We start from the raw sequence: 6,636 nt of genomic DNA, 5'->3' as shown, positions 1-6,636 counted from the left end.
TTTCCCGAGGCAGCTCCGTGCTCCTGCAGGGACGCCCCGCGTTACTCCGCCGGGAGAAAGGAACCTTCCCCGGTAATTCCGCGGTGCGGGAGCAGCAGCGCTCGGGGAAGGGGTCCCGCTGCAGGGGGACGGGGCAGGGGGCGGCCGATCCCGGCGGGCGGGACACGGTGCGGGCACCCGGCGAGGGCCCCGCCCGCTCCCGGCGCCCCGCCCCGCCCGTGCCCGCGGCAGCCCCCACGGGACGGCCCCGCGGCCGCTCCGCCCCGTCCCTCCCGCCCCATCCCCGCCCCGTCCCGCCCCGTCCCCGCCCCGTCCCGCCGCCGGCAGCGCCCCGGGACGCCCCGTCCGGTCCCGGCGGCGCCGCCCGCTGCCTTCCACTGGCGGCGCGCGGGTGCAGCCAGCCCGTCGGGCGCGGTGGCCAAGTGGTAAGGCGTCGGTCTCGTAAACCGAAGATCGCGGGTTCGAACCCCGTCCGTGCCTGCCGAGGCAGCGCGGTGCGCTGGCAGCCCCGCCGCGGGGAGGCCGCGGACGCCGCCTCGTTTGCGGCTCATTTTTGCTCCCGGTGCCCCGCTGCCCTTCCCGGGGTGTCGGACACCCGGCCCCGGGGAAGCTGCGGGTGGCGGGCGAGCCGCTAGTGCCCACCGTGGAGCTGATGGGGTGGCTGCGGCCCCCACGTGTCGTGGGGAGCACACGGGTGGCATCAGCAGGGCGTGGGGATGATTATGCTTCAGGCAGCACTGGTGGTGCACCCTCGGGAGCCCCGACCCCTGTGTCCCCCCTGCACCACGGGACCCACGAACCACGTCCTCGCAGGGGACAGTTCTGTGTGTTCTGCCCCAGGACGGGTGTCCCGAAGGCAGCGAGGCGCAGCTGAAGCAAAGCTGCGCTGTGCGGGGGAGCGTTGGATCCGCTGGGATGTGAGCAATCCCGCTCCCCGGTGCTTCCTCAGTAGGTGCTGGGCTTGATGTACTTCTCACATCAGAGAGTCCTTAAAGGGTTGAGAGGTCAAATCCTGGGATAAAAGCTTAGAGCAGTTAGAATCAAAGAATTGTTATGGTTGGCCCTCTGAAATCATCCAGTCCAGCTGTTAACCCAGCACTGCATGTTCACCACTAAGCAATGTCCTCCAGTGCCACACCCACAGCTTTTTAACCCTTTCAGTTTTAACCCTTTCCCAAGGCAGCCTGTTCCAGTGCCTTACCACCCTTTCAGTGAAGTTGTGCCATTTACACCAGAATTGACCTTCATTGTTTGGTTCTTAATACACCAGTCTGAGCAAAGCTTTACACATGTGGGAGGGCATTTCTGCTGGCTCTGTATAACATCACCTTGCTTATTGCTGCTTCCAGACAGCTTAAAATCTGTAAAGAATAATCATTGCACTGCAAAATCACAATAGCCAGATATCTGGGAAGAGTGGAGGAGCCTCTTTCAAAGAACTAGCTGCTTCCTTTGATGCTCAGGAAAAAGCTGGTTTTGCTGTTTCAGGTGCCACGCTCAGCCTGGGCCTGACTGGGCAGGAGGCTGTTTGCCTCTCTCAATAGGGACTGCACTGTAAGGCGTTTGGGGGAGGTCTGTACAAAATGGTTGTATAGCATGTTATTAACAAGCCACAAAACAAGCTCCACTATGTTTTGGTATAAAAACAGGAAATGCAGTTTAAAATTTGTTTAGAAAAATGTAGATGCTATTTTAATAGGAAAATGCAGTGCTGTCAAAATCCTGTCCCCTTTGTTAGATGCAAGTTCCAGCTTTGAAACACCTTATTTTGACCTTTTTTTTTTATTCTACAGTGTCTCACATCAGATTGTCAAACCAAAATGGTTTTAATTATTCAAAAGCCACCTTGCAGCTTTTGCAGAGCATTTCAGAATCCTGTGGGTTTGTTGCTGGTTGAAAGCAGTTGTGAAAGTGAGGTCCTCCCTGAAGGAGGCTTCCCATCCCGAAGACTCGAGCAGTTGAGTCTTGCCCAAACGTGTGCCACAAACCCAGGAGTAAGAACCAGGTATTTCAATAAAGCTCTGGCACTGCTGTTCTCTGTGACCAGAACACATCCAGGCAGCTTCCCAGTTGCCTAATTTCAGTCTCTGCAGAACTGGAATATTTGCTTTTAGCTCCCACACGTCTGTGAGGAAGGTCCTTCCCAGGCTCCGTGCTCAGCTCCTGGGGAGGGGCCCACAGGAGAGCCCTGTCCCAGGACTGCTGTTGGAAGGTTGTTGTGCATTTTCCCTCCTGGAATTAGCTCACGTGCCCGGATCCTTTCTGTCCAGGAACACACAGTTCTGTCAGTGTGTTCTGCTCATGTTGTCTTCAAGGCAGGGTTGTGTTGAGGCAGATCATGTGTTCACTCACTTCCCAAATTCCTGCCCTCCTCTTATTACTCAGGCAATAAATTTGATTTTTGGCTTTAATTTAATAGCTACTCCTGGAGTGCCAGTGAACTTTAATCAAGGTGCTTATGATCTGATCATAGCTGTGCTGGAGATGGGTTTGGGTTGGGGTTTTTTGGTGGGTGAGGGAGAGCTGTTTGTTTTGGACACAAGTCTTGACTTAAAACATAAAAATTTTTACGTGGCCCTTTTGAGTTGCTTTAAGATCTTTGACTTTATTCCAGAAAATACTGAGCAGCCTCCCTCTGAATCTAACACCTCTGTGAAATGAGGATTAAAATGAGGCCCCTTTTAATTACCCAGTAAAAACACATTACAATTAATGTACTTAAAAGATGTGTTACTGCTGAAAATCTTGGCCATATTTAGATACAGAATTCTCTAATCTTTCTGACTTGACAAACCAGTTATTCAGAATCCAGACTTCTTCGTGACTGCTTTAAAATAAGTGTAAAAATGAATGGATTATAACAGCAGTATTTCTGGGGTTTATGTATTCTTTTTAGAGGCTGACACAAAATGTTTGCTTTTGAAAGGTAAGATGTGAATGGGGACTAAAAGTATATAATGTTCTTTGTTTGGACTATTATAACATTTTCAGGGCTTTGCAACTCTCCTGAGTCGCATCTTCCCTGGGGTCAAACTTCAGCAACCACAAACCAGTGTGCTGGGAACACAGGAGGAGCTGTGTCTGGTCAGAAATAGCAGTGAGGTCACTCAAAAGCCTTGCTCGGACCTTGCTGTGTGGAGCCAGGCAGGGGATTGTCCCACAGGCTGGGACAGACCCGCCTCTCCCATTAATAATATTTCGGATTGTTTTCCCACCTCTCTTGTCACCCTTCCATGGGATGGCTGACACCTCTTTAGAAAAAAAAAGAGGGGGGGGGGGAAGCTCAACCACCCAAGCCCTGAAACCTTGACCTTGGAAGGAAAAGGGCCGTGCTGAGTTGTGCAAAGGGAGCGTGGTGTGCCAGGGGTGAGCGGGCTGAGCCAGCTGGGCCGTGAGCTGGGCAGAGCCCCCGCTCTCAGCCTGGGGGGCTGCCCCGGGGGCCAGGACCCCCTTTGTACACAGTGAACAACTGGGCCAGGCTGGGAGGATGCTCAGTGTCTGCCCTACAAAACTGAAATAATGTTTATCTGCAGGTTGGACAACTGAAAGTACAATTTTTTTTTTATGAAGCTGCAACCACTGGTGAGACCATGGACAAACTGGGGAGGAGGCAGGGAGCTCACATGAGGCAGGAGAACACTACTGCAGTATTGTCCGAGTCCCAAATGCATGGCAGGGTAAATTAACCCGTGAGTAAATAAACCCCAAACTGTGGAAATCTTCACATGGCTACAGCAATGTGATTCCCATTTCCATTACGCCTGGAATTTAATGGACTGCTGAAGTTTGACCAAAAGGCATTTCTTGTGTCAAAATGAAAAATTACAGATCAAAAGGGTGACTTTGCAGACAAACATATCGATCTAAAGCCTGGGTGACACAGACTTCCTGGAAGAGAGCCCAGAAGCATGTCTGTGTTTCAAGTCAAATGGCTGTAGCCTTTTACCACTGATGAATAAAAAATGTTTTTGTCTGCATGCCGAGGGCTCGAGCAGAAACAGAAATTACTTGATTTGTTCTGCCAGAGGAGCAGGTACGTGTTTGCGAATAGTAATCCATTGAATGCTGCAGAATCCAGTAATTTTAAAAATGACAGGGAGATAGGAAATAAGAATTATGTTTTTCCCCTTGAAAACTCTGTTTATGGCACTGTAGGAAAGGTAAAGTGAGACTCCTTATTCTGTGTTCAAGGGGCAGAGTTACCGCTGTCCTCTTCTCCGGAAACATGAGGAGGGGAGCAGTTGTGAAGTTCCTCCGTGAGGATCCCAGTTGTATTTTTGCTTTGGTACAGGAGCAGCAACTCTTCAGAGGCCCCTGAGGTAGCTGCTGTCATCTGTAATCAGATATTAATGGAAAGGTCTGGGTGTGCCTCCCTGACCAGGATTGATGGAGGGCCCAGCACAGGAACGCTGCTGCTGCTGCTGCTCCTCTGAGAACAAGGTGCAAGGCAGGAGGGGGAGCAGTGGGATTTTGTGAATGAGCTCTGTGGGCACCGGGATTGGCAGTTGGAGCCTTTCCTGCCGTGCTGGTGGAGTGGAGCAGCGCTCGGTTTCCCAAGAGAACCCGTGAGATGGATTTTAAATGAAAAAAGTGGTGCTGAATGGCAGCGACTGCTTCTAGGAAGCCCAGAAAATGCCAGCTGACACTCCAGGCAGTGTGTCTGAAAGGAACTGCAATTATGCAGGGAAGGAGGAGCAAGGGGGATGGATGGGAGATTTCTAATCTCTTCTCCTCGGCAGCCTGTTCAACCTCAGCAGCACCGGGCCTGCTGGGCACAGAAGCCCTGCTCCTTCCCCTGACTCTCTCTCAGGTATTTATTCATGTTCCTGGCTGTAAACTGCATGGAAAAAAAAAAAAAAAAGAGAGGCTCAGAGCCAGGCCTGGAAGGTTTGTGCACGGGGTTCTCCTTATCTGTGTGAGTAAGCTCTTGCATTTACCACAGAGTGAAGTTTGCTGCAGTGAGCAAGCTGTTGCAGGATGAAGAGCAGTAACATGAGTATAGCATTTGTTATGACGATCTTGCTGTAAATTGGAAAAAAATTCTATTGGAAAAAAATCGTCTTGATGAAATTTTATGTTTGCAAATGCACTGCCATGGAAGCAGAGTCAGGTGTTGGATTAATATAGAAATAGGACAAGAGGAAATGGCCTCAAGTTCCACCAGGGAGGGTTTAGATTGGGTATCTGGAAAAATTTCTTCACCAAAAGGCTGCCAAGCCTTGGAATGGGCTGCTCAGGGAATTGGTTGAGTCACCTTCCCTGGAGGGATTTAAAGGATGTGTTGCATAGGGACGTGGCTTAGTGGTGGACTTAGCAGTGCTGGGTTAATGGTTGGACTTAAAGGTCTTTTCCCACCTAAACAACTCTGTGGATTTCATGTTATGGAGAGGAATGGCCTTGGTGTTCAGCACAATACAGCTCCATGGGCCTGCTGATTACAGTGACAGAGCCAGGCTTCAGAGTCCAGCCTGAGATCTCACCTCAGTGCAAAAAGCAACAGCAACAAACAGGGCAAGAGGCAAAGGGCACATCCTGAAGCACAGGAGGTTCGTCTGAACATCAGAAAACAGTTTTCTGGGTGAGGGTGATTTGAGACTGGAACAGGTTGTGGAGTCTCCATCCTGGAGACACAGTCCTGGGCAGCCTTCTTTAGGTGACCCTGCTTGAGAAGGGGTGGCTCCAGATGACTGTCAGAGGTCCAGCCTCAGCCATTCCATGAAACTCCTTTTCCTCTGAAGTTTGTACTGAAAGACCTGGGGCCAAACCTGCCCCTGTACCAACAGCAGTGGCTGCCTCAGTGGTGATTCAAACTAGTGCTGAGTTGGTACAATCACCCAAGTTAAAGAATTTAAACTGTATATGAATTCAAGGCAAGGACAGCCTAATATAGAATGTAGTGTTTACTGTCTTCGAAGAAGCTGTAATAAACTTGGACAGGGAGCTTAAGCAAGAGATGGAGCAATCAGTCAGCCTTGCAAGTGTGTCAGAGGGTCCTTGGGAGCCCCAGCCTGAGATTTCTCTGTTATAGCTGGGCACTGCAGCCATCAATTGAACACAGAGAGTCTTAAGAATTTGATGGCATTGTGCAGTTTGCGCTGTCACAACCTTTTGGGACTGTGAGGATTGTGCATCTGGATCGATGGCATCTTTGTCACTAATTTCACAGGGACTGTAGCCAAGTTCAAGCATGTATTTCATCATAGGAAAAGGAAAGCAGGAGGCATGTGAGGCTCTGCTGGTGTAGCTGGGTTTAATGCCTCATTTCATACTCCTGGTGTGTATAGGGGAGGACTTATGCTGGGGCAGCATCTTTGATTTTAAGAAAGCACCTTGTACAGTCCTGCGATCACTGTCCCCTCCCAGCAGTCCCTGCAAGGCCTTGGTGCCCGTGTAAGACCTGCACAGTGAGAAATGAGCTCCAAGCCCGAGCCTGCTCCCTGTGAGACTTGCTTGAGCTGAATTCCTGACTCCTGTCCTTTCATCACTCCGGGCCCAACTGAAAGAGTACTTGTGAGCTACCAAATATAGAATGTGCACAGCCTATTTCACAACTGGAACTTGCAAATGCCGGAGTGGATTTCAAGGACTGAAGCCCCCCAGGGAGGGAACATTACAGTCAATAATGTTAGTGCATTT

The 6,636-nt window shown here is 50.6% G+C and overlaps 1 non-coding gene across 1 annotated transcript; it reads left to right on the top strand.

The window, feature by feature from the left end:
• The first annotated feature begins 408 nt into the window (after nt 1-408).
• TRNAT-CGU (transfer RNA threonine (anticodon CGU)) lies at nt 409-480 on the top strand. The gene has a single exon. It is a non-coding gene; the product is annotated as a tRNA-Thr (tRNA).
• The last annotated feature ends 6,156 nt before the right edge of the window (nt 481-6,636 follow it).

This window comes from Myiozetetes cayanensis, unplaced genomic scaffold (genome assembly GCF_022539395.1).
Source record: "Myiozetetes cayanensis isolate MyiCay16 unplaced genomic scaffold, myiCay2020 scf22, whole genome shotgun sequence".
Taxonomy (NCBI): Eukaryota; Metazoa; Chordata; class Aves; order Passeriformes; family Tyrannidae; genus Myiozetetes; species Myiozetetes cayanensis.
This window is presented reverse-complemented; position numbering and strand designations above follow the sequence as displayed.